Source organism: Meleagris gallopavo, chromosome Z (genome assembly GCF_000146605.3).
Source record: "Meleagris gallopavo isolate NT-WF06-2002-E0010 breed Aviagen turkey brand Nicholas breeding stock chromosome Z, Turkey_5.1, whole genome shotgun sequence".
In the NCBI taxonomy this organism is placed as follows: Eukaryota; Metazoa; Chordata; class Aves; order Galliformes; family Phasianidae; genus Meleagris; species Meleagris gallopavo.
The window spans coordinates 25689935-25701041 of NC_015041.2; the positions used below are offsets into that span (position 1 = coordinate 25689935).

Genomic DNA, 11107 nt, shown 5'->3' on the forward strand with positions numbered 1-11107 from the left:
GCCCCGAGTAGGCCCTGCGCAGAAAAGGGGGGACCGGACGGCTCCCTGTGCACGAAGGCCTCTCTGTCCGGCAGTGCGGTGCCGGCCGGCCCGACCGCGGGGCGAGGCAGCGGGAAGTCCGCCGTCACTCTTCGGGCCGCCGCGCCTCGGCGAAACTGCTGGGTTTTGCCGGAGTACTTCCTCGAGAATAGTTGTGGCGTTGAAAGATCATCGCTGCGAGGGGAAGGAGCGCCGCGGGGGCTCTGGGGCTCTTCGCTGTCAGCTCGTATTTAAGTTGTTTCTAGGACTCTTAGTTGTATGTTACAAATTACTGCATTTCATTCCCCTTCCACAGCATGAAGTTATTTCTATTATTGTAGTACACTAGTGTACTATTATTATTAAGGAAACAATTGCGGGTGAAACTTCAGGTTGGTTTTGTTTGTTTTTGGTTCAGCTGAAGTCTAACAAGTCTAATGCCAACCTTTTTGGCTGTGTCTTCAAATTCCCTTTTCTCTAACCTGTGTGATAAGGCAGAAAGTAGCACCTGGCTTTAACACTTATTATCAGTGAGACATAGGCTGTTCCCTCTGATTGTTTGTCAGGGAGAAACATAATTGGAAAGATGTGGAAGTCAATGAAAGTGCCAGGTGTAGCTTCGTAGGGCAGGTCAGCTGGTTAATGATCAGTGCTCCTGGCATGCCTGCCCCATACGCTCCCCCGTTTGTCATCTCTCTCTCTCTCTCTCCACTATCTCTCTTGTTAATCAAAATCAACAGATATTGAGTTCAGATGAGATAGAAATACTTCTAAAATTTGTATTTTATGAAAAATCAGTATTAACAGGAAATTGTAGGGAGATTGTGCACACTGTTGAAAAGTGCAGTTTGTATTGATTAACCTCTTTTTCCTTGCAATACTTGGTCTACATGGTCACTGATACAGGGTAGCAGAAGTATGTCCTTCAGGCCTTTCTATTGTTTCCTGTCCAGGAGCCATAATTTGAAGGCTTGGGCATAGCAACATTGTTTCTACCATCTTCTGCTTGAAGACTTGAGTCCCGAGTGACTCCAGAGGTATAAATATCAAATTGTGTTTAATAATTATAGTGTTACAGAGTGAAATGGTAATGTCTATAAACAGTGTGCTTTCTAGAAAAGCCTAAAATCTAAGCTCTTTACAAGAGCTTTTTCACTTTCATAAATGTTAGTGAGTTCCCAATGTCACTGGGAAGCACTAATCCCTGCTACGAGAGGAAATTTAATAAGCAAGAAGTTTGCAGAATACAGAAAGTGTTTCAGCATCTTGTTGGCTAGAACTGCAAAATGGAAAATGAAAGGAGGTTGCTACTGCCTCTCACATACATCTGTTCAGCCTGGTGATTGGACTGACAATAACCGTTTCCAAATGATGTGGTGCTGATGTTGTACATGACCGCAGTATGACTAAAGCAAATGTCATTGCCATCTTATACTGGCAGTGGTATTCTCTTGCCTGAACTATAAGAACAGCAGTTACTGAACAGGGTTGTGTCTTCTAACGTTGGTTTCTTTATCGAAGTTCTGGAACATTTTTACTGTATGACCTAAAGTAAACAAAAAGCTTAGAGGAAACATTTACAGTTACAAGAAGTACTTTGAAAACTTGGCTGAAAGACCCTCAAGAGGGAAACAAGATGAATATATATGGTAATACTAAACAAACACATCAGCTAAGTGGTGTTAATATGTACCTAAAAGGCAGCTAATGTCAGAAGTTATGAAACTTTACTTAAGAGGCAGGATAAAATAATTATTCACAAAACAACTAAAATATATTTAATGGGATTTTGAAAAAGAAAAAGCATTTTACAAAGAAGAAAGCAACACAATCTTGTGGCTTTTTAAAATAAACTTAACTGCAGCTTTGAAGAGGTTTAACTAGATGAGACTTCCTAAGATACCTTTCAACCTGAATTACCGTATCCTAGTGGTACTGTGCTATTACAAGTTAGCATTTTTGTTTTAAATATCCTATTTCTGCCCCTCCCTCATTTTTACCAAGGTTTGAATGCAAAGATTAACAGTGTAGTTAGGCAATACATAGTTATATTTTTTTCCATTTAACTCAATAGAATACTATTAAAAGTCACTCGCCCTGGCTGTGTGCTAATTTCAGTGGGTTCTGTATGAATTTCTGCATCCACCCACAGAGTGCTCAGCATGAGCCCGGTAAGATGACTAATATGAGTGAGACTAACAAGATCTGAGTCAACACTTGAGCTCAGGCTTGTATTTGTATTTCTCTAATGTATTTCAGAAATGATTTATGTATCGGAATGTAAATGAGGAGCTTTCCTGAATTCTTAGATATGAGGTTTTGTTAACTACTCTGTATAGTAATTCTCTCTCTATGGAGACTTAGAAAAACAAAATGAAAACAAGTATATAGCACGAACTTTCTTTATGGTAGTTCTTCTGGGAGAACTGTAATTAATTCTATTAGTTATCTGCACATAGGTGCTATTTTTGCTTAGTTGCTCTCCTGATCTACAGAGTACGTTGTATCTGTCACTTAAGTGACTGCTGGAATACAGCAAGAGCTACAGGATACGTGCGTAAGGTATTGTGTCTTTGTCATTCATAACCTGGCCAGTGCTGAAAGAAAAAGCGTGATGCTACTTCTGCTGCCAACTCTCTGGTTGGGCACCACTGAATGCAGAGAGATTGAATTCATGTAGACAAAGACAGTATCCTCTTGTGTTATTGTGAGTGCAGCTGATGTGTAGTTCTAAGGTAATTAGCTATCTTTATTTCTGTCTTGTTATCCTGTACTAGAAAGCAGTTTTCTTTGGGGGAAAACATAAGTACAGCTTGAGTAGACAAGTAGAATGACCTGCCTGTAAGGTAACTGTGTCTGTAATTTTGGTTATGCTGTCATTACACATTCAAACATAAACATTTAAATTTGACTGGGGGGTGGAGAGAGAGAAAATCCTGTATGGTGCAGCCTAATCATAGGGGTTTCCTTTTAATCAGTACAAACTGATTATCTTTTCTTTTTATGATACAAATTTTCTCTTCAGCTATGCCTTTTATGACAGTAATTTTCATGGTACTGTTATTAACAATAAAATAGGCAGTAAAATTGCTTTTTAATCATGGCTGAACTTTTCATTGTATTAGAAACACATTGGCAGTCAATGTTTTTTCCCCTCCATACCTCTGCCCCTTCTTCTGCACATCTTTCTGTGATTTTCCAAGTAAAATTAATATTTGATCCACAGATCAAATGCTTTTGTCTGAATTGTGACATCACAGAAAACAAACAAAAATGCAGAAAGAAACAAGTGAAATGAGAATGTTTTCAATGCCATTCATTATTCATTGGAATACTTTGTTTCTTGCCTTGTGTGTGCCTGTATTTCGCAGTCTGTTGATCAAGACATCCTTCAACCTGGTTGCTTTGTTCAGTTAGTTACCTTTGGCTCAAAATTTAACATGTAGGAGTAGCTGCAAGTTACTCTTTCAGGAGTTTATTAGTTTCTGTCTGTTGACATAGAACATTATTTTTCTTCTGCTCTTCATTTATCTAGGTCTCAATTTTTGTTGGAATGTCTTGATCCTTGTCTAGTCTTGAGTTAACTAATTATCAGTACAGTTGTCTTTCGATTTCCTAGTAAGCACTGAACAGCAACTTAAAAACAACTTCATTGCCAGGCCCAGAAGATAGAACTGGAACATTTTACAGGGTTATTAAAATTAATTACTCAAACTGTGACTTTTGAAGTACTTATATATGTACACATTTGTGTGAGTATGGCATAGTATTTCTCACTTTGCATGCATCCCCATCTAGAACTTGTTCTGGTATTTATTGCAGTTCCTGAGCTGTATGTTCTTCTAGATGTGAAATTCATATTGACAGTCCAGGGTGCTATCTTCGCTGGTATCATCTTTATCACCTTACTCTTGTGCTCAAACAGTTACAGTAGATTTCAGGCTTTTGGAATGTGTTTAACGAGTGTCTTAAATACTACATGTGTTCAAAGTGATGTGGTTAAGGTTATTTGCACATGTAAATTAAAAATTAAAAAAAAATATTCTTTCATTTATTGGTCTTACAGATTTGTTTTTGTTGCTCTTAGTTTAGGAGTTCAATTGACATCAATTTGTCAGACTTTTTGTTTTTGCAGTCATCCTGTTTTCCAAAAACAGAATATGGAACTAGGAATCTGGCTGAGATTTCTCTTCTTTTAATATTTTAGAGTACTGGTGTTAATATCTTTTTAGTCCTAGCATATATGTGCACGTATATATGCATTCTGCATGTACAAGATAGATTGATCTTTAAGAACATGCCTAATATACCTTAAATGAGAATCTTCAGTTTCTGTTCTCCATTAATACTGGTCAACAGCTAGGGCTTCTTAGTTAAAAGCAAAATATTCTTAATTATTTTCTGATATGTAGTGCTGCCTCCTGAGTTTCCAGCACAGTAAAAATATTTTACTTCTACATATTAAATATTGCTATATATAAACATACAGTATATTTCCTACCTTCGTTTCTCAAACAATCCTTGGAGGCCTCAGTTGTTTAAGTGCATTTAGATGCACTCTGTTGACTTCAGCATGAAATCAGGGGATTGTTTTCAGGAATTCAGTTATAAAGACAGGATTGCAGGTGGTGTCTGGGTTTCTCTAAGTATATTGGTAAAACTTATCTACAAGCTTAATGCAAGAGCATGTCATGACTAAAGTTACTGGAAAATAACCGTTAATTTCTGATTAAAGAGGGATGCTTTTTTTTTCCCCCCCCAAGTTAGAAAATGCTTTAGAAAGCTACTACAATAGTAAAAAAAAAACATAGACTGTTGAAGTTATAGAGACAAAAGGCTCTAAAAATATAGTTTTCAAGTGAGGGTTCATGCTGAAAGATGATGGGAAGGAAAAAAAATCATAAAATTAAGTCTTATCTGTGCTGTAGTTGGTGTACAGTTTACAACATTAGGCAGTAAAGCCAACAAAAATCCTGTTTTGCAGCATTTCCCAGCTGTAAGGAATTCTGACATGCTATAAAGTTTACTTCTGGTTCTAGAAAATGTAACAGTGTTATGTTTGCTCATAAGTTAATTGTGATGTAGTTGCAAGGGGTAGAAATACTTCCCTCCTCTGTGAAGCAAAGGACTAAATGCTTGCTGAAATGTAAAGGAGAGACAAAGCCATTTATGTATGTTTGTTGTATATCATCTGTATGAAGTACTCCTGTGTGCTAGGAAATCTGGAGTTGGAGCCAAATAGCATTTGGTCTGTATGAGTTAGCATCCCTGCAGGGACAAGCAAAATCAAAAGCATTCTTATTCCAGAATCAAAACCATCCTTACTCCAAAGGTATAAACTACAAAGGTAAGGAGGGCAAAAACTCCCTCAGAAAATAGAGGGAGTGAGTAAAAGGAATTGAATTGAGTGAAACTTTTAAAGTCTCTTATAATTGAAAGAATCAGAATTGAACACAAAGCCAAATTATTTCCATTTTGTAGGTTGCTGCATTAAGGCTGCCAAGATCTGAGCACCTGAAAGCCTGCCTGTTTTTCAACAGTATCATCAAATGTCTAGAGATATTTCCTCTCTCCATGTGAGGTACATTTCATAGTGAGAAGTGCTTCTTGTACAAAATGACTTTGTAAATTATAACTGGCATCTCTGATCTTATTTTTGGTGCTACTTTGATGTACTTTACAATGCTGGTAGTACAGATTCTTTCTGGGCTCATTTTGAGCCACTAGAAATTCTACAATAGAATACATTACATTCATATAATATGTACATAAGTGCCTGCTGCTTTAATTGTCATGTAAAGTCAGACTTAAGCCAGTTTTACAAGAATGTACTTTTCAGAGTCAAAGATTATTTGTGTGAAACTTGAGCACCTACTCTTGTGAGTTAAGATCAGTGCTAATTATGCAGTTTTTAAGCAACAGATGTATTAGATTGACAGTCATTTACTGTGCATATCTTTCTGATTTCTGTACTGAATAAAACAAACAGCAATGTCTCCTTTTTTTCCCCCTCTTACTTATTTTGATATCTTGAGGTATTGCTCTCTGAAGCAGTAGAAAGTTGGACTATCTTTTAAGGCACTGATGTCCAAGGAGAAGATAAACTTTTAATGCTGGGGGAAATTACAGGAATCTGAGCAGTGGCCTTTTGGCCTTTCTGTAAGGAATTATAGAACAAGAAATGCCGAGGATCTCAAAGAAAGTTAAGGATTGTGGCTTCATAATGTTCTAAGCATATGCCCCTCAAGATGTTTCTTTCCTCAGCCTCTCGTAAACTCTGGCATTTGCTGTTCCATCAGCTTTGTAGACACAACAGCTCTTTGTAGGGTTGTGATATGAACTATATCATAACCGTGACTTCAGTGAAAGACTAATTTCGATCTCTGAAACAAGTGGCAAAAGGTAAGGGGGGGGTGGACAAGGTAACTTCTTAAACAGGCTTGCAGTACCAGAGAAAATGTTGTGCAACAGCATCCTGGATAACCCCAAAAATGAACTGAACTACAAAAGAAAGTTTGGGTTCCCTGTGGAATCTGAGGACACGAGATTGCACAAGACCCAGATCCTCAGCTGTGGGCAATAAAGCATGTCAGTCCAACAGCTGGCTTCCAAAAGTTTGAGACTTTGGAACTCTTCTAACTGTGTAAATAGGTGCACGGTTATCTTTTAATTGCTCTATAACTATACTACCATAAACCTCTGTAAATGTGTTGTCTATCAGGGATTTTGTGAATAAATAAAATAAAATTCTGGATTCTTTTATATTAACCTCGCATCAGCGAACAGTGATTTCAAGGCTTCAGGCTAAATTTAAGACATTCTATTCCAAGAATATTTTGACCCGTAAAACTGGAGACTGGCACACTGATTGTCTGTTTTCAACACTGAAAGAATGGTGAAGCTGTACTGAATTCCAGGGAGTATTCTGAAAATGTATATAATCAATGAATATACAGATGTTATAATTAAGAAATATGCAAGAACATTAGGCTAAACAGGTTACCACACCAAAGAAGAATAGATAGAAAGCTTACCCTTGTCTTGGGCTTGCTGAGAAGACTCCAAGAGAAGTGATCCCCAAAAGAGATCCTAACCCACTGGCAGTCAGCTCTTAAGTGGGATCTAGGAGAGGTGGAGCCAGGCTCCACCCTTTCCGGTAGCACAGGAGAATTGCCTTCACCTGTGCTCCCAGGGCTGACTCATTGCTTGCTTCAGCTGGTCAATCAGAGGTTCAGGCCATGATTCAGTTCCCATACAACATGGTTGCAGAGGTTGAGTAGAACCGTGTTAGGCTTAAGTTTGTCATCATGAGAAAATGAAATAGTTGGTAGAACTTACGGGCCTGTGCAAGATAGGTGTCAAAAATGAGTTGGAGTCTCCAGTTACATGGTTAGACATTTGTAGACCTAAAAACAGTGTGATAAGTATACTTAAGCCAAAATGGAGAATAAATTGTGTTGCTTGTTTGGTTGAGGTTAATGAGATTACCCCAGTATAAGAACCAAATCAATTTGAAGCATTGCATGTGGGACTATAACCCATTATTAAGACAGAATTAGCTGAAGTTTCAGCAGCTTGAAGCCAGAGGACTTGTGCAAGACACTTTAAATTCCATGTTGTTCTTGTTATCCAAGCTGGTTCAGGCACATAAATGGTGTTTACAAGGGTGCCAGTGATATGTAGCAGACTTAAATCATTCTTTAGTTTTTTTGAGTTTTATTATTTTTCCATGTCTGTCTGTCTTAGTACTCATCCATTTGCTTATCAATATTTTTGCCTGTAGACTCATAGGACTGAGTTTTAAGCTATTGTAAGCAAAATACAGCTGTAATATGCCAATGGTTGAACACGTTTGTTTTTATTCTTGAAGCTCCTGAACTTGGAATATGATATTTTTTAACAATTTGTTAAAAGATGATATGTTGTCATGTTGTTTAAGACCTCATGCTATGATTTGATGACATGCTAGTGAAATGGTGTTTCTTATGGTCAGACTTCTAAGAAGAACATTCAGAGTTTGTCATTACCTGATGTTAGAGCAAATCAGCCGCATGTCAGTATGTCCAGATGTGGTAGTTTCAAAGGAGTTACAAGCCAAGCTACTTATTCTGTATGTTGTAACTTTCTTTCAAAAGACACAATCTCAGTTCTGTCTTTCTAATTTCTTACTGGTAAGCAGCCTTGTGGACTGTTCTGTGCTACTTTTGTGAAATATCTTTGAGCAATTTTCTGTTTAGATTACTTGAAACATTTTCAGGAAAAGCTTCAACTTCAAACTGGCACTTCATGTGAATGTATCAAATTATTTTTCTCTTCCCCCACATCAGAAGTCAGCTTTGAGTGGAAAACTTAGTATTGTTTTGACTTGCTGTGATGTAGTTGAAGTGTTTTTTACTGAGAATGTTTATGAGGAAGCAACCTCCAGCATCCTTTGTCATATATTGAAACAATAGATTAAATATATGTGAGCCTGGAAAAGGCTGTTGCATATCAAGATAAATGTACAGACACAAAACAAGAGTGATTACTTCAAATCTGCTAAGACATAAATTTAATCAAACAATTTATTTTTTTCATTAAATATACTGTATTCACAGAATCAGAAAATAGTTTACTGTGAAGCACTCCTGCCTAAAGCGGCGCTGGTAACGAGATCATGACAGGTTGGTTATTCAGAGCTGTATCTGGTGATGTCACGAAAGCTCTCAAAGATAGTCATCACATCTTCTCTGGGTCCTAGTTGTGTTGCTGGACTCTCCTCAGCGTGACAGAGTTTCTCCTTATGTCCTGTCTCAACCCTTTAGACCTCTTGTCTGATGAAGAGCCAGGCTCTGACTTTCCAAGGACTTCCCTGTAGGCTCTGGAGGCTGCTGCCAGGTCTTCAGAAGTCATCTGTTCTTCAAGTTGAACAGTCCCAGTCTGTCTTCCACTGACCATGTCATTGTCCCCTATCGTGAACATTTTCAGTCTGTATGCTTTTCTCTCACCGATGCTGGCACTGGTGAGGCCTCAAGTACTGTGTTCAGTTTTGGGCATCTCAGTACAGAAAGGACATTGAGATGCTGGAGCAGGTCCAAAAAAAGGCAACAAAGCTTGTGAAGGGCTTAGAGAATATGCCCTATGAGAAGAGACTGAAGGAACTGGGGCTGTTTAATCTGGGGAAAAGGATGCTAAGGGGAGACCTTATTGCTCTCTTCCAACATCTGAAAGATGATTACAGCGAGAGCGGGATTGATCTCTTCTCACTGGTGACAGGTGACAGAATGAGGGGAAATGGCCTCAAGTTGCACCAGGGTAGTTTAGATTGGATATCAGAAAGAACTTCTTTACAGAAAGGGTTGCTAAGCACTGGAATAGGTTCCCCAGGGAGGCAGTTGAGTCACCATCCCTGGATGTGTTTAAAAACTGTTTGGATGCGGTGCTCAGGGACTAGGTTTAGCAGAGGGTTGTTAGGGTATTATGGTTAGATTCTGGTTGGACTTGATGATCTTGAAGGTCTTTTCCAAGCTGAGCGGTTCTATGATTCTGTGTTGGAGATTGGTTGGGAGTGGAACAATACAAGTAAGAGATGAATGTTGCCAGAATTTTAAAGAAAGTCAGAGTGGTAGAAAGTCTGGAAAAGCAATCAAACCATAAGTGCTTTCCAAATTTACATATAAAAATAACCGTAAGATCATAGAATCACGAGAGTTGGAAGGACCTTTAAACGTCATCTAGTTCAGCTTCCCTGCAATGAACAGTGACATGCACAGCCAAGTTGCCTAGGGCCTGATCTAGCCTTGCCTTAGAAGTCTCCAGAGATGGGACATCAACCACATTTCTAGGCAATGAGAAGAAGTATACTGGTTTTAAACCATTGAAGGACACTGTCACCAGAAACTAAATGTTCAGTTCTCATAATTATAGTGCTTTCCTTCTTTATGAACTGCTCAGTTTGAACTTGAAATATTTTGATAGAAGTATTTGATAATGTAGCATTTCTTTAGAAATGTTGCATTTAATGATATTTAGATTTTTATGTATTTTTGTTGTATTTCAGTTTTGTAAATGTAGCTTGCCAGAAATATGTTAAAAAAAACATTGTCTTGAAAATTACAGCCAACTTGCTTGTTAAGACACTAAATACAACCCCAAGTCTAGGTTGAATACATTACACTTCTTATGTATAAATGAAATGTAATGATAGAACTCAACATGTCTTGTTTAATCAATGAAAAATCAAACTTAGCACAATGTATTACTGTTTGACTGGTTCCGTGATTAAAGTGGGTAACTGCAGAATGACAGCTTAAAAATACAAATGCAAATTACAAATGATTTATAATAAACATTGTCTCCAATTTCAATCAGAACTGCATTAAGCAAATTTAAATTAAGTGAATTAATCTGTTTTGCCCCAAGACTCTTGAATACTTAATTACACTGAGTTCATGTGTATTACGTGAATGTATAAATAGATGTATTTAAATCAGAGTATTTTAAAAATTCCTTCTGTTTCTCTAAGATTCATGGACTGTTAAGCCAATTGGAACTCTTGGAATACTATAATTTGGTTTTGTAAAGTCATTAAACTTCAACCAGTTGAGACAGATATGTTATTTTTTGATAGGGTGTTATCTAGAATTACTGTCAAGTCTATGCAGATGGTTCTTTCACCACCTTTAATTCTTGAGTTAACAAATCATATTTATTTTATATTTGCGTTTCTATTGGTAGTTCTGTAGCCTATTTTTGTACTAATAGAATAGAAATAAGGTAATTGTGGTATGTAAACTTCTTTCCTCAAGCAACATAAATGCATGACAAATCAGTATTCCTTTTTATGTATCTTTTTAATGATTTCACTATCTTTGTTTAATAAAAACTTGTTCTATTGATGTTATGTATTGATAAAATTCTTTTATTGCTAGGGGACTTACTGTTGAACTCGAGAATCTCATGTATGTAAAACACTTGCCTTCTACTTTTGTTTTATATTGCTTTCTAAATTTCATGTTGCTATCTTTCCTTTATCAAGTGGAAATCAGCTAAAACATTAGGCTGCTTTTCTGACTGCTGAAGTGCAAAAGGAGCAAGAAGAAATGTAAAA

The 11107-nt window shown here is 37.3% G+C and overlaps 1 protein-coding gene across 1 annotated transcript in view; it reads left to right on the forward strand.

Moving 5' to 3' along the window:
- The first annotated feature begins 4117 nt into the window (after positions 1 to 4117).
- LOC109363962 (tyrosine-protein kinase JAK2-like) overlaps positions 4118 to 11107 on the forward strand; it is a 51796-nt gene continuing 44806 nt past the window's right edge. The window contains exon 1 of the mRNA XM_019610465.2: positions 4118 to 5599. The gene's annotated coding sequence lies outside the window, so the exon portion shown is untranslated. The remainder of the gene's footprint in view (positions 5600 to 11107) is intronic.